The 27,006-nt window shown below is 36.3% G+C and overlaps 1 pseudogene; it reads right to left on the reverse strand.

Moving 5' to 3' along the window:
• The window catches only part of LOC136386842 (tRNA-uridine aminocarboxypropyltransferase 2-like), a 411,390-nt pseudogene that overhangs the window by 339,060 nt on the left and 45,324 nt on the right, over nt 1–27,006 (reverse strand).

A 27,006-nucleotide genomic window follows, 5' to 3' on the forward strand; every position in this document is an offset into this window, starting at 1 on the left:
TTGTAAATCTAGGTATATTCTGCTGCCTCAGAAGAACAAAACTGAAGCCAACAAATGGTCCAGGCACACTACCACAGATCAGTTTAGGACACTGCAAGTCATAAAGGGAAAAACTGTACTGCTCCACGGTATGGTCAAGTTGAAAATGGCCATGTGAAATAAAAAAGGGATTTCTATCTATACTTAAGTAATCTCCATAACTTACTAAGTACAGGCAACAATTCAATGGGATATCAAGTCTTGTAAGTGCTACAGGGAAGAAAGGAAGTGTTTGTATATGCACGTATAGGTTAAACTAATACCTAGTTCAGGGCATCTTAATGCATAACCCACTCTCTTTTCCTCAAAGATGTTGGATATAATTAAATAAATGTTTGAAGTCTCTTGCTATGTCCTCTCAATAACGCTAGGGGTTGTTTGTTCCTGCTTTTTTACTACTTTACATTCCCACCAACAGTGTATGAGGGTTCCTTTTTCTCCACAGCCTCTCCAACATTTGCTATTACCTGACTTGCTAATAACAGCTAATCGAACAGGTGTGAGGTGGTATCTCATTGCCGTTTTGATTTGCATTTCTCTAATAGCTAAAGAAGATGAGCATCTTTTCATATATCTGTTGGCCATTTGTATTTCTTCCTGGGAGAAGTGTCTGTTCATATCCTCTTCCCATTTTTTTATTGGATTGTTTGTTTGTTTGTTGTTGAGTTTTATGAGTTCTTTGTATATTTTGGATATTAGGCCCTTATCTGAGCTGTTGTTTGAAAAAATCATTTCCCATTTAGTTGGCTTTCTGTTTATTTTGTTATCAGTTTCTCTTGCTGAGCAAAAAATTCTTAGTCTGATGTAGTCCCATTCATTAATTTTTGCCTTCACTTCTCTTGCCATTGGAGTCAAATTCATAAAATGCTCTTTAAAACCCAGGTCCCTGAGTTGAGTACCTATGTCTTCTTCTATGTACTTAATTGTTTCAGGTCTTATGTTTAGATCTTTGATCCATTTTGAGTTAATTTTTGTACAGGGGGAGAGACTGTAGTCCAGTTTCATTCTTTTGCATGTGGCTTTCCAGTTTTCCCAGCACCATTTATTGAAGAGGCTTTCTTTTCTCCATTGTGTGTTGTTGGCCCCTTTATCAAAAATTATTTGACTATATATATGTGGTTTTATTTCTGGACTTTCTATTCTGTTCCATTGGTCTGAGTGTCTATTTTTCTGCCAATACCATGCTGTTTTGATTGTCGTGGCCCTATAATAGAGTTTGAAGTCAGGTATTGAAATGCCCCCAGCTTCATTCTTTTTCTTTAGGATTGCTTTGGCTATTCGGGGTTTTTTATAGTTCCATATAAATCTGATGATTTTTTGCTCTATTTCTTTTAAAAATGTCATTGGAAGTTTGATGGGAATTGCATTAAATTTGTATATTGCTTTGGGTAATATAGCCATCTTGATTATATTTATTCTTCCTAACCAAGTACAAGGTATATTCTTCCATCTCATTATATCTTTTTCGATTTCCCTTAACAATGGTTTATACTTTTCATTATATAAGTCCTTTACATTCTTTGTTATGTTTATTCCTAAGTATTTTATTTTTTTTGTTGCAATCGTGAAGGGGATTATTCTTTTGAGTTTCTTCTCAGTTGTTTCATTGTTGGCATATAGAAAGGCTATTGACTTCTGTATGTTAATTTTGTATCCTGCGACCTTACTGTATTGGCTTATTGTTTCTAGTAGTCTTTTTGTGGATTCTTTGGGGTTTTCGATGTATAGTATCATATCATCTGCAAAAAGTGATACCTTTACTTCTTCTTTTCCGATATGGATGCCTTTTATTTCTTTGTCTTGTCTGATTGCTCTGGCTAGAACCTCTAGTACCACATTAAATAAGAGTGGAGAGAGTGGACAACCCTGTCTTGTTCCTGATTTAAGGGGGAAAGCCTTCAGTTTAGTGCCATTTAATATGATGTTAGCTGATGGTTTATCATATATGGCCTTTATCATGTTGAGATATTTTCCTTCTATACCCATTTTGTTGAGAGTCTTAAACATAAAATTGTGTTGTATTTTATCGAAAGCCTTTTCTGCGTCTATTCATAAGATCATGTGGTTTTTGTTCTTTGTTTTGTTGATATGGTGTATTACATTAACCGTTTTACGTATGTTGAACCATCCTTGAGATTCTGTGATGAATCCCACTTGATCATGATGTATTATCTTTTTAATATGTTGTTGTATTCGATTTTCTAGTATTTTGTTTAGTATTTTAGCATCTGTATTCATTAGAGATATTGGTCTGTAGTTTTCTTTTTTTGTGCCATCCTTGCCTGGTTTTGGTATGAGGGTTATGTTGGCCTCATAAAATGTGTTTGGAAGTATTGCTTCTTCTTCAAATTTCTGGAAGACTTTGAGTAGAATAGGAACCAAGTCTTCTTTGAATGTTTGATAAAATTCGCTGGTATAGCCGTCAGGGCCTGGACTTGTATTTTTGGGGAGGTTTTTAATGGTTTTTTCTATTTCTTCTCTACTGATAGGTCTGTTTAGGCTTTCTGCTTCTTCTTGACTCAGTCTAGGAAGGTTGTATTGCTCTAAGAATTTATCCATTTCTTCTAGGTTGTTGAATTTAGTGGCATAAAGTTTTTCATAGTATTCTACAATAATTCTTTGTATATCTACGGTGTCCATGGTGATTTCTCCTCTTTCATTTTGGATTTTGTTTATATGAGTTCTTTCTCTTTTTTCCTTGGTAAGTCTTGCCAAGGGTTTGTCAATTTTGTTGATCTTTTCAAAGAACCAGCTCCTTGTTCTATTAATTTTTTCTATAGTTTTTCTGTTCTCTAATTCATTTATTTCTGCTCTGATTTTTATTATCTCCTTTCTTCGGCTGGTTTTGGGTTGTCTTTGTTCTTCTTTTTCTAGTTCCTTAAGGTGGGAAGTTAAGTGGTTCACTTGGGCTCTCTCTTGTTTGTTCATATATGCCTGAAGTGATATGAACTTCCCTCTTATCACTGCTTTTGCTGCATCCCATAAATTCTGATATGTCGTATTGTCATTTTTATTAGTCTGTATATATCTTTTGATCTCTGCACTTATTTCTTCTTTGACCCATTCATTTTTTAAAAGTATGTTGTTTAGTTTCCACATTTTTGTGGGATTTTTTTCCTCTTTTTTGCAGTTGAATTCTAGTTTCAAGGCTTTATGATCAGAAAATATGCTTGGTACAACTTTGATTTTTCTGAATTTGCTGATGTTGTTTTTGTGGCCCAGCATATGGTCAATTCTTGAGAATGATCCATGTACACTGGAGAAAAATGTATACTCAGTCACTTTGGGATGAAATGTCCTGTAGATGTCTATCATATCCAGGTGCTCTAGTGTTTTGTTTAAGGCCACTATGTCTTTGTTGATTCTCTGTTTGGATGACCGATCTAGAGCCGTCAGCGGTGTATTGAGGTCTCTAAGTATGATTGTATTTTTGTCAGTTTTTGTTTTAAGATCAATAAGTAGCTTTCTTATATATTTTGGTGCTCCTTGGTTTGGTGCATATATATTAATAATTGTTATGTCTTCTTGATTCAGTGTCCCCTTAGCCATTATGAAATGGCCATTTTTGTCTCTGAGTACTTTTCCTGTCTTGTAGTCAGCATTATCCGATATGAGTATTGCTACACCTGCTTTTTTTTGGATGTTATTTGCTTGGAGTATTGTTTTCCAGCCTTTCACTTTGAATTTGTTTTTATCCTTGTTATTTAGATGAGTTTCCTGTAGGCAGCATACAGTTGGATTTTCTTTTTTAATCCATTCTGCTACTCTGTGCCTTTTTATTGGTGTGTTTAATCCGTTTACATTTGGTGTAATTATTGATACTTGTGAGTTCCCTATTGCCATTTTATATCTTGCTTTCTGTTAGTTTTGTGTCTTGTTTGATCCTTCTCTTTTGTTTTTCTATCTTTTGTTTTTATTTGGTTGTATTCCATACATCTTTCCTCTGTTGCTATCTTTTTTATCTCATGTGCTTCTGTGGTGGTTTTTTCAATGGTCGTTACCTTTGAGTAATGAAAAGGGTCCCTACCCTGTTCATTGTAGCGAACTATTTTGTGTGTACTTTTGCACTCCATCGTCCTTTGCTACTGTTAATCTCCATCTTCTCCCCCTCTTTCTTTTTGTTGTTGTCACAGTTTAAATTTGGTTTTATTGTGTTCTTCTTGGAGCTTTTACTTGTGGCTCTGTTTTTTTTTTTTTTTGTTCTTTGTATCTGATTGGAGAACCCCCTTTAGTAATTCCTGGAGTGGGGGTTTTCTGATGATAAATTCCCTCATCTTTTCTGTATCTGTGAATGTTTTTATTTCTCCTTCATATTTGAAGGATAGCTTTGATGGGTATAGTATTCGTGGCTGAAAGTTCCTCTCTTTCAGGACTTTAAATATTGGGGTCCACTGTCTTCTAGGTTGTAGAGTTTCTGCTGAGAAATCTGATGATAATCTAATGGGCCTTCCTATCTATGTTGTATTCTTCTTTTCCCTGGCTGCCTTGAGAATTTTTTCTTTGCTGTTGGTTTGTGTCAATTTCATTATGATATGCCTTGGAGTAGGTTTGTTGGGGTTAAGAAAACTTGGAGTTCTGTTTGCTTCTTCAACTTGAGGCTTTAGTTCTTTCCACAGGCTTGGGAAGTTCTCACCTATTATTTGTTTGAGTATGTTCTCTATTCCATTTTCTCTCTCTTCTCCCTCTGATATACCTATTATTCTTATGTTATTCTTTTTGATGGAGTCAGATAATTCTTGTAGGGCTATCTCATTTTTTTTAATTTTTGAGTCTCTTTCTTCTTCTCTCTGTTGTGCCTCAAGATGCTTGTCTTCTATTTCACTAATCCTCTCTTCTATCTGACCTGTTCTATTAGCTAAGCTTGTTACTTCGTTTTTCAGCTCGTGAATTGAGTTTTTCATCTCTGTTTGATTTGTTTTTATAGTTTCAATTTCCTTGGACATATATTCTTTGTGTTCATTGAGTTGTTTTCTGAGCTCCCTAAATTGCCTTTCTGTGTTTTCTTGTATATCTCGGAGGATTTTCAGGATGTCTATCTTGAATTCTCTGTCATTTAGCTCCAAGGTTTCCAATATATTAAATTTTTTCTCCATAGATTTTTCCGCATCTAGCTGTGTTACCTCTCTTTCTTTTGTATCCATGATATTCGATTTTCTCTTCCTTAATGGCATCTCAGGGTGGTTTTGTTGATATTATTAATGAGATTTAATAAAGAATAAAAAGTTTAAAAAAATAAAAAAAAAATCGAAAATTGTTTTTTTTAAAAAAATTAATAATGAAATAAAGAAAAATAAAATAAAATAAAAATTTTAAAAAAAAGGAAATTATTCCCCCCCTCCTTTTTTCCTCTCCTCTCCTCTCCCCTCTTTCTTGAGAAAATCTTGTGGTAGACTGTGAATTATAACAAACAATTCCTGTGATGGAGGGCCTGAATTGGGGAAAAGTAATAAAGGGGCAAAAAAAAAAAGAAAAAAAAAAAAGAGAAAAAAGAAAAAAAAAGAGCGTATGGACCCACAAAAAGGAAATAAGGAAAAAATTTGGGTCAAGAATAAAATGATTTGCTTTTAGGTGTTGGTTGTCTAAGAGTTATGATGAGAGGATTAAGAGGAAAACGGAAAAATGGGGGGACAAATTAAAAAATTACTATTGTATTTAGTGGAACAAGAACTAGATAATATGGAGAGCCAGGGATGGGAGCACTGCTAGTGAGTTAAAAAGGTGAAGTAAAAACCCCCCAAAATGCCACAAACAGAAGTTTGAGTCCCAGATAAGATAATTTGTTTGTTATTGAGGTTTGAATGAGAGGAGATGTAAAGGAGAAAGGAAGAAACTAATATAGAGGGAGAAAAGAAAGAGAGAGAGAGAAAAAAAGAGGGAACCACTAAAAGAAGAAAAAAGAAAGGAGAGAGAGAGAGAGAGGGAGTTAAGGGTTTTGGAGTGCAACCCTCATAGAGAGAAAGGAAGAGAAGAGAAAAGATAATGGGAGATGTAACACTTATGGGTAGTGTAGTTCAAGGACAGGAGAGAGTAAGACTGGTAGAGAGTTAATCGGCCAAATTGGAGGAGGAAAAAAAAGTATCAAGAATGAAGATAAGAGAAACAAACGAACAAATATAATAAAATGGGATAGGTTATAAAGTCTGCAGATTATTCTTGATTTTGAGAGGTTATCTTCTTGCTTTTTCTTTTCTCTCTCTCTTCCTGGTCGGTGACTCTGTACCCCGGGTTTTGCCCCTTTGGCACGCTCAGGTGGAGGTTTGCAGTTGATAAGCCTCTATGGCAATGTCATGTATTGTGCTTTAGTCTCGTTGGCAGTCGAAGCTCATTAGCATTTATAGGCTCCGACAGTGAGAGAGTCCATGTTCCTGGAGCCTTTCTCCTAGTCTTTCCTTCCTCAATTAGTAGCCTGATAATCCAGCTATGGGGTTGCTGCTGCCTCTGCCTGGATAGTAAGAGGCTCAAAGAGCTGGCAACTCCCCACTCTATTTCCACTCAGCACAGGGCTCTGGGTAAGGCTCAGTCAGTAAGAGCTGCTAGCATAATCAGGCAGGCTTTCTGCCCACTCAAAGACCTCTGGCTCTGCCACTCTGTCCGGTAACACAAGCGGGCGCCCACTTCCGGGGCGCTTGGAGGAAACTCTCACTCACTGTCTGCGACCAGGATATCCGGCCAGCAGTCTCACGCTCTGAGTGAAACCCCCAACCGCAGGGAAAAGTTGCAGCGTTGGAATTGAGTCTCGCTTCGTCCCCGTGCGCGGCTTTTGCAAGGCGCTGGGGCGGCCCGAGATTCTGCTTTGGCCCACACAAAGGCCACTGACTCTGCCCCTCTGTGCGATAACACGTGCGCGCACTGCCGAGGCACTCGGAGGAATCGCTCACTCCTTATCTGTGCGCGCAAACCAGGATATGAGGCCGGCCGCGTTTCCCTCTGAGTGAAACACCCTCCAGCACGGAAAATCTCCACCGTTGGAATTAGTTCTCACTCCCTCCCGTGCGTGGCTTTCCCAGGGCACTGGGGCTGCCCAGAGACTCTGCCCTCGGCCCACAGAAAGGCCTCTGACCCTGCCTCTCCGTGGGGCAACACGGGCACCCACTCTCGGGGCCTAGGAAGAAATTCTCGCCCACTAACTGCGCACCGACCAGGAGACCGGGTAAAATGGCCGCGCCACTTGTCTTTCTTTGTTTGGGTTTGGCGCGAGTGTTAGCTTGTATTGCTCGGGTTGCCACAGGATCAGATTTTCCTCGGCTTGGATCTCCGTGCCACAGCCTGGTTCGGCCGTTTGTGTCGCGGCCTGGATGTATTCACCCCCTTTGCCCGTCTCAGTTTCTATATTCACAGTTACCAGAGAAAGCCGCCCTGTATAGGTTAGTGAGGAAGGCGGAGCATTTCTTACTCCCTATTTCCTTCGGGGTTTGGTTATATATTTAGCCAATTTTTCACTCAATCATACCTTTGGGTGTATTGCGAAGCATCTGGAAGCTCCAAGTATAGGTTTTTCTGTTTCTGGTTGAAGATCTTGTTGAGTTTTGGGGGAGATTTATCGGTATCGCTTCCTACCCCGCCATTACTCTGACGTCATTCGACATTTCGATTCTTAAAAGAAAAATGATAAGTTACTTACCAAATTTTTCTTTTGTTTCGGTAGGTTAACTGGTTCAAAAACAGAGAGAACATTTCCATAGCATGCTGCAATCTTCAAAAAAAAAAATGAAAAAAAATTATGGCTAAGTTAACTTACTTATAAATCAAAAGAGCAAAGGAAATTAATAGTGTAACTTAAAAAATATACCCACATGTGCAATTTCATTCACCAATACTTGAGAATGTCCGTTTTAGAGACCATCGTATCTGGATCAGAATCCCAGTGCATACTGTCTGTCACTTCCTGTGTAACTAGCAAGTGAATCTCTCTGAACCTTAGTTTCTCTATCTATGTTTATAAAATGTATAGTACTATCTTCCTAATAGAATTATTTTTAGGATTGAAAGAACATATTTAAAACATCTTATATAGTATTATAAGATACATAGTAAATGTTAATTCCATTCCTCACAGAAGAATATATAATGATGTATTCCTTGTCAAGTAGAACATTTGACAGGACTTAAAATCAGTTTTTAGCCTCAAAGTTCACAATTCTGTGAGTATATATTCAACTTTTTAAAAATAAAACTTAGATATGTTCCTTTGTGTACTCTCTAAGGCATGTATTTTTTTTAATATTCTATTTTATTTGTGTATGTTTAAAATCGACCCTTTAAATCAATGGAGTATAACCCTTCCTGGCTCTGTTTTATTAGGTAGTTATTACTAATGTTTGAGTGAGTCACAAATGAAGAACACTGAAATATCAGAAAACAGATAAGATAGACCTACAGAAAGACAGATTCAATGAATAAGATTAAATGAATTAATTATTAAATAAATAAATGATAAAAATAATTATATATAATCTAGGGAAAGGGTAAGGAATGAAGATGTAACATACATATGGGGAAAGAAATCTTTCAATGGATGTTTTTAAGTGTTCTGAGGAACCTTAGGATATAGAAATCATCTACTGAGTTGGTCTGGGAGGGAGTATTTAGTTTGGGCCTTTAAAGTGTAGGTAGTATTTCTTCAAAGGACAGTAAATATTCAATTTTAGAAATAAGGCATAATATGAACACAAATGTAAAGACTAAAAGAGGCAATGTGGTATGTTGGAGGTGACTGACCACCAGCCAAGCTAGAAGAGAGGATTCCTTAAATAGAACAACGAACAGGAGGCCAAAAAGGCAGGTTTGAGCCAGTTGTTCAGGGCCCCACGATAAGGTGAACAGTTAGCTAAGGTAATAGTAAGCTAAGAATGTTTTTAAACAATGAATAATAAAACAATGAATGTTTTCAACAAATGAATAAAAAGATAAATGCAGGTGAATTTCCTCAAGAAAATTAATCTGGTAGTATTATAAAGAAAAATATTAATGATAAAATACTGATGCCTGTGGTACCAAGTACCATTTCCTTCTTAAAGGCAAATAGTAGTACCTATGTATCAAAACTTATAAAATGTTCTTCTTGATATCTTAAGGAATCATTTGCTTATACTGATACTAGTAAAAAAAAAAAAGCCTTTTATCAGAATGATTATAAAACCAAATGACCTCTTCATTCTAACCTGAACTGTCATGTAATCTAGCTTATCACAAAAAGATAATTCATACTGAAAATTATTAAAATTACATTTCCAATATTAACCAACCCTATCTGTGTCTAGATGGTATAAGTGAGTTTTTACACAATAATAAGATTATAGCAACTAGAGCTAGGAGCTCAAACAAACATGAAAAAAAAGAAAAAAATCTCAAGTTTTAGTATTGTATAAGATAGATCATTTTGCAGTACAGTGAGACTGAAATGAGTAAACAAAAGAAAGACGAGACCCTTGTAACTGTATTAAAGAGAAGGGGGCACAGGAGTAGCAAAAGGAGGAGTAGTTCAACAAATAAGTAAGGACTGCAAGAGGCAAAACTCCTTTTACCATCAGTATCTTTAAACTAGGTCCCCGAAGTAATGTTCAGACTTGGCAGGTCTATTAGAAATGATAGATTTTTTAAAAAAAGGATTGGGTCCACTTTGGTTCCTCACACAAAATGTTCTGGTGGCATCATATAGTTAAAAAAAAACCTACTTATTTAATTATCTAGTAAAAATATTAACTGTTTGAGTAGTACAAACATTCATGTACATCCCTGTGCCTTCTGACCATACAGAGTTCTATCAATATGTTTTAAAAATGTGTAAGGCAACATTAAAAAAGGCAAATGTATGTGCTTGTTTCCATAAATTGGTTATCAAACAAACATGATTTTAAGTTAATAAAACTGGAACTGGAACTAATTTCATATATTGAAAGAAAACTCACTCGCAGGGGTCAACGAACATGAAAAAAACTCACTACATAAAGGGTTAAATAAAGTTGTAAAGTTCACCCCAGTATAGTCCACAGGAAACCATACCTAGGCCTGGCTCCCTATGCCAGGTGCTTTATTAAGCTATATACTACACAGCCTATTAGTTAGGACTCTCCCAATACTTGTATTTTATAGAACCGTATTTAACCTGATACAGCATCACATGCTGTTTCTTTTGTTGTTGCTGTTTTACTTTCAAGATTACTTTTCACTTTTCATATACATGTAATAAATTAAGAAAAAATTATAGACTTTAGAAGACTTTATCTTTATTTTAGTACAAAGTTTATCCAGAAATTACAAAGACGTAATTATCTGTCGGCAGACACGTATCTCTAACAAAATGATTTCTCTTCAGTAGTTTATTTTTAAATAGATGGAAGACTGTCATCCTGTCCTTTGAGTCAATCAATTTTTAAATAAGCTTTAGACTGGTGCAGGTAATAAGTATTAAATACAGATAATAAGTAGTATTAAAGTTCTCTGTCAACTCATAGAGAAGATTATGCTTTATTTTGAAATTATATACTTCATAGACTATCCTGGCATAAACCATATTCAAAAATGTCTTATATTATCACAAGATTACAAACCTTGCCTTGTTGCATTGAACAGTCTACACATCCTACTTGAATATTTCCATGTTTAGCTCCTGGGATTATTTGTAACCTTTCAAAATCACTTCCCAATATAACAATGTCACACCCAGATGCATAAGCCTAAAAAAAAGGAACAAAAATAAAAATGATAAAATTGCCAAGACCTAGCATGTAAAATACTAGCATTGAATATTACACTTTAACAGACTCATTTAAAGTTTTTTAAATTTTGTATTATTTGAGAATACTTCCTTTACCTCCCATATACAAGTCCCATCGGCAAATTTAATCAGTCCTATCAGCAAAAAGTATACCGATTAGTTCATTTCTTCCTTCTCCACTGAACACTACCGCCCTTATCTAAGTCCATCTTTCTCTTGCACTATTGTTAATAGCTTGACTGGTTCCTTTCTCACCTCGAATTTCTTTCCACACAAAAATTACAGTGATCTTTTTAAAATGTTTATTATACCAAGTACTTTTCCCTGTTTAAACCCCTTTAATAGTTTCTTGGAATAAAATTCCAACTCCTTACCATGATCAAATCCCCTAAATGATTGTTTTGATTCTTCGAAACCATCTCAAGGTTGTCTTTCTTTGCCCTAATTAGTTCCTGTCCCTAACTTCCCTTCCTTCTGTTCCTTAGGTATATCAATCTTTTCCACCTCAAGGTGTTTATCTACCTTTTATCTGCCTGGTCTTTCTCTAGCCAGCTTCTTTTTTTTTTTTCTTGTATTTTTCTGAAGCTGGAAATGAGGAGGGACAGTCAGACAGACTCCTGACTGGGATCCACCTGGCACGCCCACCAGGGGCAAAACTCTGCCCACCAGGGGGCGACGCTCTGCCCACCAGGGGGCGATGCTCTGCCCCTCCGGGGCGTTGCTCTGCCGCGACCAGAGCCACTAAAGCGCCTGGGGCAGAGGCCAAGGAGCCATCCCCATCGCCCGGGCCATCTTTGCTCCAATGGAGCCTTGGCTGCGGGAGGGGAAGAGAGAGACAGAGAGGAAGGAGGGGGGGTGGAGAAGCAAATGGGCACTTCTCCTATGTGCCCTGGCCGGAAATCAAACCCGGGTCCCCCGCACGCCAGGCCAACGCTCTACTGCTGAGCCAACCGGCCAGGGCCTAGCCAGCTTCTTTTCAACATTTAGGTCTAAGTCCCTCACCTACCTCCCCACCTGCCCCACCCACTTCTCTCTAATTCCTTTTTACCACATTACTATTTATTTTTCTTTGTAGTATACGTATATTATAATTTGTAAATATATTTCTTCTTATCCATTTCAATTATTAGACATAAAGTTCCAGACAAAATGGTAGGGTTTGAGTTTATATTGTTCTGTGCTCTAGCACTCAATTTTAATTGAAAGGCCTGCTTTAGAAATACCTCATGGAATAAATGAAGTATTTAATTTTATAAAGGCAGCCATCATAACCAAACAAAATAAAAGGCTTGTTGGCAAGTATTTTATAGCTCTTTTAGAATTTTCCAATGAGCAGAATTCTTCCAACTAGAACTCTTTTTATATTCCATACCCTCCTAGCTCACAGGAGTTCCTTCCATTACAGCAGGGGTCGGGAACCTATGGCTGGCGAGCCAGATGTGGCTCTTTTGATGGCTGCATTTGGCTCACACACAAATCTTTAATAAAAATAATAATAACGTTAAAAATATAAAACATTCTCATATATTACAATCCATTCATTTCCTACCGCTCATGTTCATGGTTGCGGGTGGCTGGAGCCAATCACAGCTGTCCTCCGGGACAACACCAAATTTTTATTGGATAATGCATAACGTACACGGGTCGTTGTATGGCTCTCATGGACTTACATTTTAAAATATGTGGTATTCATAGCTCTCTTAGGCAAAAAGGTTCCCGACCCCTGCATTACAGGGTACATGGCCATCCTAAAATGCATGTATTATAGGTCAACATGCAGTATAACACTGATAATAAAACATCTATCACAAACTATTTTTCCTCCTGATAAGTTCTTAAAGTTCTTGTTTTTGTGTTTTGGTTTATTTATTTATTTATTTTAAAGACAGAGACAGACGGACAGACAGACAGGAAGGGAGAGAGATGAGAAGCATCAACTCATAGTTGTGGCACTTCAGTTGTTCATTGATTGCATTCTCATATGTGCCTTGACTGGGGGCTCCCACAGAGCTAGTGACCCCTTGCTCAAGCCAGAGACCTCTGAGCTCAAGCCAGCGACCCTGGGGTCATGTCTATGATCCCAAGTTCAAGCCAGCAATCCAGCGCTCAAGCTGGCGAGCCAGCACTTAAGCTGGAGGAGTCTGTGCCAAGACGGCAACCTTGGGGTTTTGAACCTGGGTCCTCAGCATCCCAGGTTGACACTCTAGCCTCTGCACCACCACCTGGTCAGGCAAGTTCTTAAAGTTTTAATAAGTTTTTCTCATCACTTTTGCACACGCATATATACCTTACTTAATGTAAAAATATATATATATATATTGTACTTAATATATACTTTATGACTTTAATTTCTACCAAACCTAAAATAGTCCTGTATACAATTTACCAAAAACTATTAGGAAAGGGACTTGAGAGAGCATACAAAAATTAATCTGCTCATATTACAGACAAGAAAAAGATGCCTAATAGGCTGACATAACTTCTTAGTGGCAAAGAGGGCATGACAACCCTGGTCTCTTTATTTTTGAGCTAGTGTTATTTCCATGGCATCACCAGAACTTCCCTAATTAATCATACTTGCTCGAAATTTTCCTAGAAGAAATTAAAAATCAAGTCTCGTTCCACTAGCGTCATATAGTGGAAAAAATGGCACAGTAAACAAATAAAAAAATCTTATGATGGTCAGCTCACCTATTCAAATATACACAACACGATCATAAGGTTTGTCATATGACTATTAGCCAGAATAAGCTCCAAAAACTTCATTTACTTCAAGAAAATTTTTCATTCACAATACTCTAAATACCTTAATATTTTAGCTCTGGCTAGGTAGCTTAGTTGGTTATAGCATCATCTCATTATGCCAAGGTTGTGGGTTTGATCCCTAAGCAGGGCATATAAAGAATTAATCAATGAATACATAAATAAGTAGAACAAAGTTTCTCTCTCTCTCACTCTCTCTTCCTCTCCAAAAACAATAAATTTAAAAAATTATAGAAAATATATTCTAAAAAACTAATTCATTTCAAGAAAATTTTTCATTCATAATACTCTAAATACCTTAATATTGTCAAAACTGACTTTTCAATATTAAATTTTTATAAAATACTGATTTTTACTATTTCCCCAATATTGTTTTAAATTTTGAATGTTTACAACTTAGATTTCCTCCTCATTATATATTAAAGGTCTTCATAATTTTGCTTTCTTTTGTTATACCTGAAATTATCTACTTACTTTCAGATATTGTGTTGCAACTATTTTTGTCAACCATGACTCTAAATTTTCCAGAATTAAGTCTCTACATTAATCCTGAAGTACCTCCCAAAATTACTGTTTAATACAGCAAATATTATATATTAGCAGAGTTAAAAAATGCAAAATTATCTCAGAAATAGTTAGTTCTAAAGAGGAAGGTGCCAATTTATAATACAATTAACTCTCAATCATTCAAAGACTTATCCATTTTGGATTACCCGTGTTCTTTTGCAGTTGCTGTATTATATTATCACATGACTTTTGTCATTTATATTTTCATATGTCTTTTCCTTAGTGACAGTATTACAAAGTGCAAAGCTATCTCTCTCTAGTTTTGCTAAACTTTAAATCCAAAGAAATTATTGAAATTCAACTGGAATATCTCTCATTCAGTCCTCACTTTCTTTTCTCAATGGCAATAAACTAGTAGATAGTGGAAAAACGGATATAACCAGCTTCAGTCCACATTTTACAAGTTAACTATTATTCTTGGGGCCTAAAATAAAGATCTTCTGGTTAGCTTGACGATAGGATTTAAATGCTTACAGTGTATTTGATTGTATAATTAGATGTAGGATGCATGAAAAAACTCAAACCATATTTGCATTTTGTTTCATTTCTCAATCACTTTCAAAAACTTTTAACTATGCCCTAAAAAATCCTGCTGTGCACAGTTGAATAGCTATGATATATACCCACAATAGAATATTATACAGCTGTAAAAAGGAGGAAGAAAAAAAGAAAAGGAAAGAAAAAAGAATGAGGAAGATATCTATGAACTGACAACGGGGATATTAAGTGGGGAAAATAAAACCAATGTACAAAAGGGTATATACACCAGTATGTTACTTTGCATGTAAGGAAGAAGTTCAATAAGAAAACATACATGTTTCTGCTTATTACAAAAAGAAACAAAGAAAGGATAAAATTAGGAAACAATAGAGTTTGTTAACTAACAAAGGTAGTAGGGGTTAGGATGGAGTGGAAGGGATAAAGGAAAGAATAACATTTCTGAGTATAACTTATTATACAGTTATGACTTTTGAAAACATATTAACATCATACATATTCAAAAATTAAATTAAATAAATCAGAATGGGGAAAAGGGAAGGTGAAACAAATGAACTAATGCATTTCAAATGAATACTACAGCTACACCTAGAGAAAGAAGGCATGAACTAAGTAACTTATGAACACAGAATTTGAACATATATTTTGTTTTGGGTAGCTGAAAGAAAAATATGAGCCTTTTTCCGATGTTTCTTCTTTACTCTCACACTACTATGAAATTCACAAACCTCTGAGTATTGTGAGAAGGTTTGAACCAAATCAAGCAATTCTGTAACACCAACTGAGTGTCCTACAATTGAACTCAATTCTGCCACTACCTAGAGATAGCATCAGATCCCACAGGTTAAGAAGGGCTCAGTCTTAACTGAGACTGCCCTCCACTTCAGATGTTAATCACAAGTATTAGGACCCTAGAATACCCACAATATCTTTCTGACTTGGCTACAAAAATCAGCGATTCCCATGATCTCCTCCTTGGATTTGATTACTTGCTAAAACAGTTCACAGAACTCAGAGAAAGAGTTACATTTACCAGTTTATTAGCCATAAGTTAAAAGATACAGATGAACAGCCATGTGAACAGATACATAGGGTGAGGTCTGGGAACATGCCTAGTGCAGGAGCTCCACAGTCCCTGTGCAGTTGGGGTGCGTCACCCGGTACATGTATGTGTTTACCACGCAGAAAGCTCTCTGAACCCTATATTGTTGCAGTTTCATGGAGGTTTCCTTATGTAGGCATAATCAATTATTAACTCCATGTCAACCCCTCTCTCCTCTCTAGAAAATGGAGGGTGGGGTTGAAAATTCCAAGCATCTAATCATGGTTTGGTCTTTCTGATGACTAGCCACCACCAGGAGCTCATCCAGTTGCCTCATTAGAACAAAAGATGGTCCTAGTCTTCTTATCATCCAATTTACAAGGGTTTCAGCTCTGTGCCAGACACAGGAGGCGAGGGGGTGGACAGTGGCACAGAGATCAATACATATATTTTTTTATTACCTCTAAGGCAGAGTAAGGTGAAGAAACACAAACAAATGCTACAGTATTTTTGTCAGTTTTTTAATTGCAGTGGTACAAACAATGCAATTCTAAAACTATTTTATACGTATTATAGAAATGAGCCATAGTTCTTATTATATAAGAAAGAACAAATTTATGAAATGGGGGAAGACACAATACAGTCATGTAAGGCTGGACTTATTAAAAATATTGATATACACCATTGTGTTACCTTGAAAGTTTTAATGTTTTTTTAAAATCCCCTAGACAAATGTTATAATCTTGTTAAAGATTGTGTCATACTGTTATGCCCCCCCAACCTGTATGTGGTCAAAGGGTATATAACCGCCTCTGAGATACATTTGGGGTCAGATATGCTCCATGTCAGTCAAATGCGGCCGGCATATTAATAAATCTCCTTTTAATAAAACCCTTCAAAATTACAAAAAATATACTGATATACAATCATGGTTTCCAAAATGTACATATAGTAAATTCTCACATCTCATTGTTGATAGGCTCTGTGACTTGATGTGAAACTACGTACATTGAAACCAGTTTTGCCACAGATTAAATCAGGGGTCCCCAAACTGCAGCCCCTGAGGCCATTTATCCAGCCCCCACTGCACTTCAGGAAGGGGCACCTCTTTCATTGGTGGTCAGTGAGAGGAGTACTGTATGTGGCAGCGCTGCAAAGCGCGGCGTGGCTCACTACAGTACTACTTCCGGTGACACAGGACAGACGCGTCACAGCTCTGGAAGCACGTCATATCACTTCTTAGGCTAGCAGTGACAAATATGGAACTGGACATTGACCATCTCATTAGCCAAAAGCAGGCCCATAGTTCCCATTGAAATACTGGTCAGTTTGTTGATTTAAATTTACTTGTTCTTTATTTTAAATATTGTATTTGTTCCCGTTTTGTTTTTTTACTTTAAAATAAGATATGTGCAGTGTGCATAGGGATTTGTTCATAGTTTTTTTTTTATAGTCCAGCCCTCCAACGGTCTGAGGGACAGTGAACTGGCCCCCCGCTAAAAAGTTTGGGGACTCCTGGGTTAAATGATACAAACAAAAATTATATTTCTGTGGCATTTTATCAACGTTATAACCACATAACATTGAATGAAATGACGTTATTCAGGGACCTGTGTTTTCATGTACACATGTGAACATGTTTGTACATGTATATGTGTATGCTATATGCATATACATGTATATATTTGATAGTTCTGTCCAATGAAAGGGTCAAGAGGCAAACATTCTAGTAGCAATGAGATCATCAAGCATCTTGATCTTGGTCTCTAATACCTTTTCCTACTAAAAGAAATCAGGGCTCCTCAAAAAAATGTCCAATTACAGAGTTGAGGTAGGGTAACTATGAGAGGCCAGAACACCTTGTTGTGCCAGAAAGATAGTGAAGAAGAGAAAAAGAAAGAAAAAGGAAAAGAAAAGAGAAAAGAAGACCAGGTAAGAATCATCATCAATGGATACTAGATCCAAGAAGGAAATTTGGAGGAGGGTGAGGATATCTTCTGCATGGCATAATGTGGCTTTCACACACTGCTTGTTGTTGCAAGTGGCAGGGGGAGGGAGGAAAACCACACCAGTTTTACAGTGAAGACATTGGCCAACACCTTGATGGGTCATCAAAATCACTATCGCTAATGATAACATGTGCCTCCAAATGTGATACCCAGAGAAGGACACAACATCATTTATACATAATTTTGCCCCAAAATGCATTAACCTCAATCTAAGAGGAAACATCAGACAAATGCAAAATAAGAAAAGGTTTGTTCTTTAAAAGGGGGAGGGACGTACCATATTCTTCAAATGTCAATGTCAAAATGAATTTTTTTTAAAAAGGGAACTGAAAAATGATGCTAAATAGACATGATACTTAATTAACTGTAATACCTGCTCATGGACTGAATCCTGAACTGAAAGGAGTAAAAATGCTACTGTTACATCAACTAACAAAAGTAGAACATGGATAATACATTAAGTAAAAATAGTATATCAATATAAATTTATAAAGTTGATAACTGTACTGTGGTTGTATAAAATAACATTCATACTATAAAATACAAACTAAATTGTTTAAGGGTAAAGAGTCATGAATGTATATGTAATTTACCCTCAAGTGGTTCAGAAAAAAATTTTGTGGAAACATACACATACTGTGTGCAGAAATGATAAAGAAAATAGAGTTAAGTTATTACTAATACCAATCTAGGTATGAGAATATGCTGTTCCTAGTATTGTTTTTTTTTAAATTTTATTAAATTTATATTATTTTATTTTCTAGGTATGAAATTATTTCTAAATAGTTATTTTCCATGTAGTCATGAAGACATCTAAAATCTAAATAACTTTTTCCAAAAAAATTAAAATGCACTTCCATCTTTCACAAACCACAGTAATTGGAGCCTATTTTTTTCTCGTCGGCATTATGCTGCTGGGCCAATGCTTTCCACTGGTATCCCACTTAACCATCATGACAAATCCCATGAGGTATTTACCATCTTCATTTGACTGATAAAGAAACTCAAGCTTAAGAGAGATTGAGTAATTGGCTCAGGTTTCAGAGCTAGTATAAGGCGCAACTAAGCCTGAAACCAAGATATAACAAATGGGAATAAACATGCCCTTACTCCCTTTGCTGTGCTGTCATAAAATGCCTTATAAACACACCCTGGTATGAGTTAATAATTGTTCTCTAATTTCTTCCCATAAATAAAAATACCTAAGGCCCTGGCCGGTTGGCTAAGTGGTAGAGCGTCGGCCTGGCGTGCGGAGGTCCCGGGTTCGATTCCCGGCCAGGGCACAGAAGAGAAGTGCCCATCTGCTTCTCCAATCTTACCCCTCTCTTTCCTCTCTGTCTCTCTCTTCCCCTCCTGCAGCCGAGGCTCCATTGGAGCAAAGATGGCCTGGGCGCTGGTTATGGCTCCTTGGCCTCTGCCCCAGGCACTAGAGTGGCTCTGGTCCCAACAGAGTGACGCCCCTGAGGCGTAAAGCATCGGCCCCTGGTGGGCAGAGCATCGCCCCCTGGTGGACGTGCCGGATGGATCCCACGGTCAGGTGCATGTGGGAGTCTAACTGTCTCTCCCCGTTTCTAGCTTCAGAAAAAAAAATAATAACAAACAAACAAACAAACAAACAAATAAATAAATAAATAAAAATGCCTAATTTGGATGTAAAGCAAACAGAACTCCTATAACTGGTGGTGGGAATGTAAAATAAAATGGCACAACTACTATGGGAAGCTGAACACATGCAAACCCAATGATCTAGCAATTCCACCCTAAATTTATACTCAACAGAAACACATCCAAATGTACACTAAGAGACATGTACAAGAACATACATATCTACTCTTAAACTGTTAAAACTAATAAGTGAATTCAGCAAAGTTGCAAGATAAAAAATCAACATATAATAATCAGTTGCATTATATTAACAAACTACTCAAAAAATTTTTAAGAAATCCAATTTATTATAGCATCAAAAAGAATAAAGTACTTAAGAAAAAATTTAACCAAGGTAGATCATATACACTGAAAACTGGAAGACACTGAGTCAAGAAACTGAAGATGACATAAATAGAAAGAGCTTTCATGCTCATGGACTTGAAGAATTAATCTTGTCAAAATGTCGATGTTACTCAAAGCAATCTACAGATCAAAGCAATGCAACTTTCACTGAAAAATCCTAAAATTCATATGGAACCACAAAAGAGCCCAAATTACCAAAGCAATCTTGAGCTGGAGTCATCACACTTCTTGATTTCAAACTACTTTACAAAACTGTAAAAATCAAAACAGTACAGTACTGGTATAAAAACAAGACACACAGAACAGAGAAACAGAATCATGAACCCATACATAAACCCAAGCATATAGGACCAAGTAATCTTCAAAGAAGGTACCAAGAATACATAATGGGGAAAGGATAGTTTCTTCAATAAATGGTGTTGGGAAAACTGGACAGTCACATGCAAAAGAATGAAATCAGACCCCTACCTTACAGCATACATAAAAATCAAGTAAAAATAAAGACTTGAATGTAAGAACTACAACCATAAAACTCTCTAGAAGAAAACATAGGAATGCCCTTCCTGACATTGGTCTGAGGGATATTTTTTCTTTTTTAATTTGACAACAAAAGCACAAGCAAAAGTAAAAAAAGTGGGACTACATCAAACTGAACAGCTTCTGCACAGCAAAAGAAATATTCAACAAAATGAAAAAGTAACCTATGGAATGGGAGAAAATATTTCTAAACCATATTTGATAAGGAGTTAATAGCATATATATATATGTATATATATATATATATATATATATACATATATATATATATATGGAACCCCCTTGTGCACTCTTGGTGGAAATGTAAATTGGGATAGCCACTATGAAACACAGTATAAAGGTCCTTCAAAAAGTAAAAAATAAAACAATTATATGATCCAGCAATCTTACTTCTGGGTATATAGTCAAAAATAATGATATCACTATCTAGAAAAGATATCTACATTCCCATATTCATTGCAGTATTACTCCTAACAGCCAAGACATAAAAACAATCTAAGTGTCCACATGAATGGATGTATACAGTGGAATACTATTTAGCTATAAAAAAGGAAACCCTGTCATCTTTGACAACCTTGAGGGTACTGTGCTACTCAAAGTAAGTTAGAGACAAAAACTGTATAGATGTTATTCCACTTACATGTGGAATCTAAAAAATTTGTACTGGCCTGACCTGTGGTGGCGCAGTACATAAAGCATAGACCTAGAACGCTCAGATTGCCAGTTTGAAACCCTGCTTGCTTCCTGCTCCTCCCCCCACTTCTCTCTCTCTCTCTCTCTCTCTCTCTCTCTCTCTCTCCTCTCTAAAATAAATAAATAAAATATTTTAAAAAATTTAATTTAATTTAAAAAATTAAAGGACTGTACTATCAGGAACAGAGTACAGGGTGATGGGTGGGGAAAACAGGAGATGCTGGTCAAAGGGTACAGACTTTACGTTATAAGATGAGTAAGTTCCAGGGATTTCGTGGACAGCACAGTGACTATAGTTAACAATACTGTATTGTACACTTAAAAACTGTTGAGAGTAAAGCTTTAATATTGTCACCGAAACAACAAAATGGTAATTCTGCAAGGTAAAAGATATGTTAACTGACCTTTCTGTGGTAAGCATTTCATTACATACATATTTAATATCATCATATTGTATACCTTAAACTTATATAGTGATTTATCTCAATTAGAACTCAATAAAACGGAAGGAAAAAGTTAAATGAATCTGTATAGATAATCCAAACTGGGTATCATACAAAATCAATTGGAATAGGCATATCTTTTTGTGGATAGCAATAATAATTATTAAATTTAATTCTCTAGTGTTTATACAACATGCTAAGGTAATGAGGAAGTATACACACACACATACTCACAAAATAGGGAAAACAACCTTCAATTTAAAGTGGGCTGTGCACAGTGGGGTGATTGCTGGGGGTCGGGGAGGAGGTTGTGGGGGGATAAGTGGTGACAGGCAGAGATAACTTGGGGTGGGGAACACATGTTACAGTGTACAATGTGTTTTAGAATTGTGCACCTAAAACTGGTATAAATTTGTTAACCCGTGTCAAACCAATAAATTCAGTAAGGAGGAAAAAATACATAAAACAGGCTGTGTGTGATTTTAAAATATTCTGCCACTAAATTCTTTAATAATAATCCATCTACCTGGATTTAAATAAAAACCTAAGATGTAACACAATACATATGATTTCTAGAACAAAATCTAAAACTAGTTTTACAGATTTTTCTGAAATAAATTATTCTCACAAACTCACGTCAAGGTGCTCAAACTATATTGTGGAAGGTTATCAAAACTATAAGAAGAGCACTGCTTTATCAAATAAACTGCTATGCTACTTGCTCTTTAAAATTAATATGCATATATTACAACTAGTACACAAGCTGCTTCTGATTGTAATGAGGATAATCTATGACCAACCAATGAAAATTAAATTGACAAGTAAAAATCTTTATTATTAGCCACATAAAACACTAAATTTCAAATCCAAATAATGATTCTACTATTATATCTCATTAGTTCTCCAACTGCTGTCCTAGATGCTGACAATGAAACCATGGAGTACATACACAATGGAAGACTGGTTAATAGTATAATGAAAGTGCAAATAAAGTACTTAGAAAGTATCAGATAGGGCCACTGCCTACCAGAAGCTTTCGTACCAAGAGCAAAGTCAAAATAGTTTTTTTTGTTTGTTTTTTGGGTTTTTTTGTATTTTTTCTGAAGCTGGAAACGGGGAGAGACAGTCAGACAGATTCCCGCATGCGCCCGACCGGGATCCACCCGGCACGCCCACAAGGGGCTAAGCTCTGCCCACCAGGGGGCGATGCTCTGCCCCTCCAGGGCGTCACTCTGCCGCGACCAGAGCCACTCTAGCGCCTGGGGCAGAGGCCAAGGAGCCATCCCCAGCGCCCGGGCCATCTTTGCTCCAATGGAGCCTTGGCTGCGGGAGGGGAAGAGAGAGACAGAGAGGAAGGGGGCGGGGTGGAGAAGCAAATGGGCGCTTCTCCTGTGTGCCCTGGTCAGGAATCGAACCCGGATCCCCCGCACACCAGGCCGACGCTCTACCACTGTGCCAAACTGATTTCAGTTTACGTAGTTTAAAAAAAAAAAAAAAAAAGGTATCTAATTATTGGATATACTATGTTAATAATTGCTTATTTTAAAATCTAGACCCCATAAAAACTAGCATTTAATTTCCTTTCAATTTAAACCTGTCACACTTTACTGAGGAAACAGGATCTCATCTCTTGAAATCTTCTGAAACAAGAACAGGTAAGTTATCTGCAAACATGCAAAGGGAGGAACTACAAACATAGGACTGTCTTTAGAGAGAGCATAATGTACCGGGAGGAATAAAAGAATTCTTCAAAGGCAACCTGTAAGAGGAAGATCTCATGTCCTTACCTCAAGTAAAACTGAAATTTAGAGAGATTTTTTTAGTCTGCATATACCATGTACCATTACTGTTTGCTATTTTCCTATCAATAAAAAAGAACTCAAAATCAAAAGAGGTTAAAAATAGGCTGACCAGGCAGTAGTGCAGTGGATAGAGCATCGAACTGGGACACAGAGGACGCAGGTTCGAGACCTCAAGGTTGCCGGCTTGAGTGCAGGCTCACCAGCCTGAGCGTGGGATCATAAACGTGACCCCATGTACACTGGCTTGAGCCCAAAGGTTGTTGGCTTGAAGCCCAAGGTCACTGGCTTGAGCAAGGGGTCATTCACTCTGCTGTAGCCCCCTTCCCAGTCAAGGCACATATGAGAAAGCAATCAATGAACAACTAAGATGCCGCAATGAAGAACTAATACTTCTCATCTCTCCGTCTATCCCTATCTGTCCCCTGCGTGCGCTCTCTCTCTATCACAAAAAAAAATAAAGGTAAAAAGAAAATTCAATGAGTAAATAATAAATAGATTCTGCTTTTAACATGGAAGAAAAATGAGCTTTCAAGAGAGGTAAAATTAAGATGCGTATAGTGTCCAAAAGACTGAGGGCACAAAATTTAGTTTATAATAAAACTATCAACTTAATGTTAAAGAATCAGGGATGAACTGGCTGCAGAAGAAAAAGGTGATCAATTGTTAATCCTTAAACTACCACAAAACTAGAGAGAACTGCGCCTCTTTACATTAAATAAGTATGTATACATATATAGTTTTTCACTGTATTTACTGCCATGCTTCCCGAGATCTGGAAGAAATCTGCAGTAGGCTTGGTGGGAGAAGATTAAAGCCTGGCCTATGGAAATGGACTTTAAAATTCAGCAGGAGGGAGCAACAAGCTGCATGATGGTGTAGAATGACTATGTAAGCTTTGGCACATTAACTCACGTTTCCTTTAAATTAACATAGAGGCATTCATCCAGGTTTTATATACACTTATATAAAATATAAATGAGTCACTTAGGTATATACATAGGCTAACATATTGTATATGCTTTGACTTTCACACCACTGCTTACAGAGATTTTTAATGCCTTCTTAGAAAAAGATCTTAGGATTTACATAGTACAAAGAACCCATATAACTTTAGGAGATGACAGAGAATAAATACCATGTTAACCATCCAATAATCTTGCAGTAGTGAAACCTCCTTGAATGAAATGCTGTTCATTCCCTCCTTCTTAATAGCAAGAGCAGAGAGCAATGTCCACTACAGCTGCTCACTGAAACCTTCAGATTTACTCTTCTGAGTATTCTGGACAGGTTAACAGAATTAGAATCTCTAAAACAGCTAGGTTCAAGTGCAAGCTAAGACGTGTACATGTTCCTCTACAGAAGAGGTACAGACTCTTTTAAAGCAAAGTATCTGGTTGGCATAGATCTAAAAACAATTCAGGAATTAAATGCATGCACCATGTTAAATAATAACTATTATTTATTCCACTGGCAAAGACCACAAAAAAAAGTCAATAGTAGACAAAAAGAAAACCTGGATATCTGTCAAGCTGTTTACTTTTGGCATTAAAAATAAGTATTTTTAAAATCTATTTATAAAATATACCAAAAGTAATGTGCCTCAATCACCCCACTACGATTTTATCACATGCTTTAAGAAAATTTAAATAAATAATTATCAGATTAATATTAAATCAATAATCACAATGAGCTTTAGTTTAAAATTCATCAGTGAGCCTCACCAGGTGGTGGTGCAATGGATAGAGCATCAGCCTGAGTTTATGAGGAGCCAGGCTTGAAAGCCTGAGGTCCCCAACTTGAGTGTGGGTTCATCCAACTTGAGCTCGGGCTCATCAGTTTGAGCATGGGGTAACTGGCTTGAGAGTGGGCTCACAGACATGACCCCATGGTCGCTGGCTCAAGCAACGGGTCACTGGCTCAGCTGTAGTCCCCCGCCCCCCAGTCAAGGCACATATGAGAAAGCAATCAATGAACAACAAAGGGGCCACAACTATGAGTTGACGCTTCTCATCTCTCTCCCTTCCTCTCTGTTTGTCTGTCTTTCATTCTTTCTTGGTACTAATAAAATCCATCAATGAATAATAATTTACTGAGTAAGCACTATATTAGGCACATAAAAAACTTAACTACTTAATATAATGGGCTCAGAATAGAATGGATGACTTATTTGGAAAAGTGTCATCTCCTCATCTAAGTATACTTATGGAGTGGTTAGATTGCCAAAATATCAGGGATGACCCAGACAGTTTCTAGTTCTACCACAACAGATACTCATCACTTTTGCAATAAAATAACATAGATCCAAGTCTGCAGATTAAATGAAACATTTTTCCACCTATATATCCACATTCATCCAAGAATTATAGACAAATGCCATTATAAAGAGCCTCTGCATGAAAGAAGTGTCACAGTGCAAATGATGTGGCTTCTCCTATGTGATGAACTCTAGGTCTTGCTTCCATTTCCAGCAAAATGGCAAAATTCCCAATAGCGGCTCTAAGCCCAGAGCTAATTTCTACTCTGTGGGAAAGGCAATGTAAAATCTACAATACAAAATTCTATATAAGAAAACTGTGCCTAACCAACTGTTTCAGAAAAGAGAAAAAATTATTATATAAAGTCCTAACATGATGTTATTTTCATAATACAAAGCTAAATTATAAAGAAAGCTAAAATAATAAAGAAAGAAAAAAGCTTGGTCAACTTCCTGAGCTTCATGCTAATATAGGTCTTACTTAGCATTTTCATAAGTGAACTGAAAAAAAATTCTCCATATGTTGAACAGAAATAAAATTTTGCATCTAAAAATATATTTAACTGTGTAGACAGGATCAATGTAATTAGTAAAGGGTTTGTGAATGGGCAGAAAAGCAACAAAGATTATTCAAAGGTATACAAAGACTTGTAAAAAATTTTAATATATTGTATATATTTATGATAATGAGTTATGCAATACAGTGTGAAATAAGATCCAAGAACCTTATAGATCTGTCAGTGAAGATATCAACTAATGCCTGCTGCACATAAAAATACTGGGCCTCATCCAAAAGAATATTTTAAATATGACAGGACATGTTTTATCCTATATATATATAATATCATATATATATATATATATCATGTGGCTATAACTAGAATACTAAATATAGTGCTAGTCACTGTACCTTAGAAAAGGCTTAATGGGCTAGAAATGGATAGATATGTGTTTACTTATATAAATATAATCATATATACATTAAAGAAAAAACAACTAAATCTAATACAAATACCCTTATGATCTTGAAAAAAATGAAATACACAGTAAATATATATATATATATATATATATATATATATATATATATATATATGTCTTTGAGGCTTAATATATATTAGTATGGAATTCAAATAATGCTATTTTTTCATTGTTTATTCCACTTTGGTCTATTTGAGGGAGTTGTCTTTGTTCATGTTTACCTTTGTCTTGTATGATTTTCAGAGAAAAGGCAGAACTTAAATTTTCGACCACTTCCAATGTACCATGTTCTAGGACTAAAGAATAAGTTTTAAAAAGAAAATTTTAAATATCTATGTAGAAAAAAAAAGTATTTTAAGTTGCCCTAAAAGTTAATTTACCTTTCTTCACTGAAGCGACGCCCGATCTTGACTTTACACTTGTCCTGGGGGAGGCATGCTGCTAGTAGAGGAACTGTCCGCAACACTTTGCTTTCCTTTAATTAAAAAATTAATTAACATGTAGATTTTATTTTACTTAGACAAACACAGTTTTAAACATTTATGATGAACATCTGATTCATAACATACAGAATTTTCACGTCTTTCAGACCAGTTTTTAATAAAAAGAACTATAGTTTCTCTGATTTATCAGTAGTAAATATACTACAGA

Source organism: Saccopteryx leptura, unplaced genomic scaffold, assembly GCF_036850995.1.
Source record: "Saccopteryx leptura isolate mSacLep1 unplaced genomic scaffold, mSacLep1_pri_phased_curated manual_scaffold_16, whole genome shotgun sequence".
Lineage (NCBI taxonomy): Eukaryota > Metazoa > Chordata > Mammalia > Chiroptera > Emballonuridae > Saccopteryx > Saccopteryx leptura.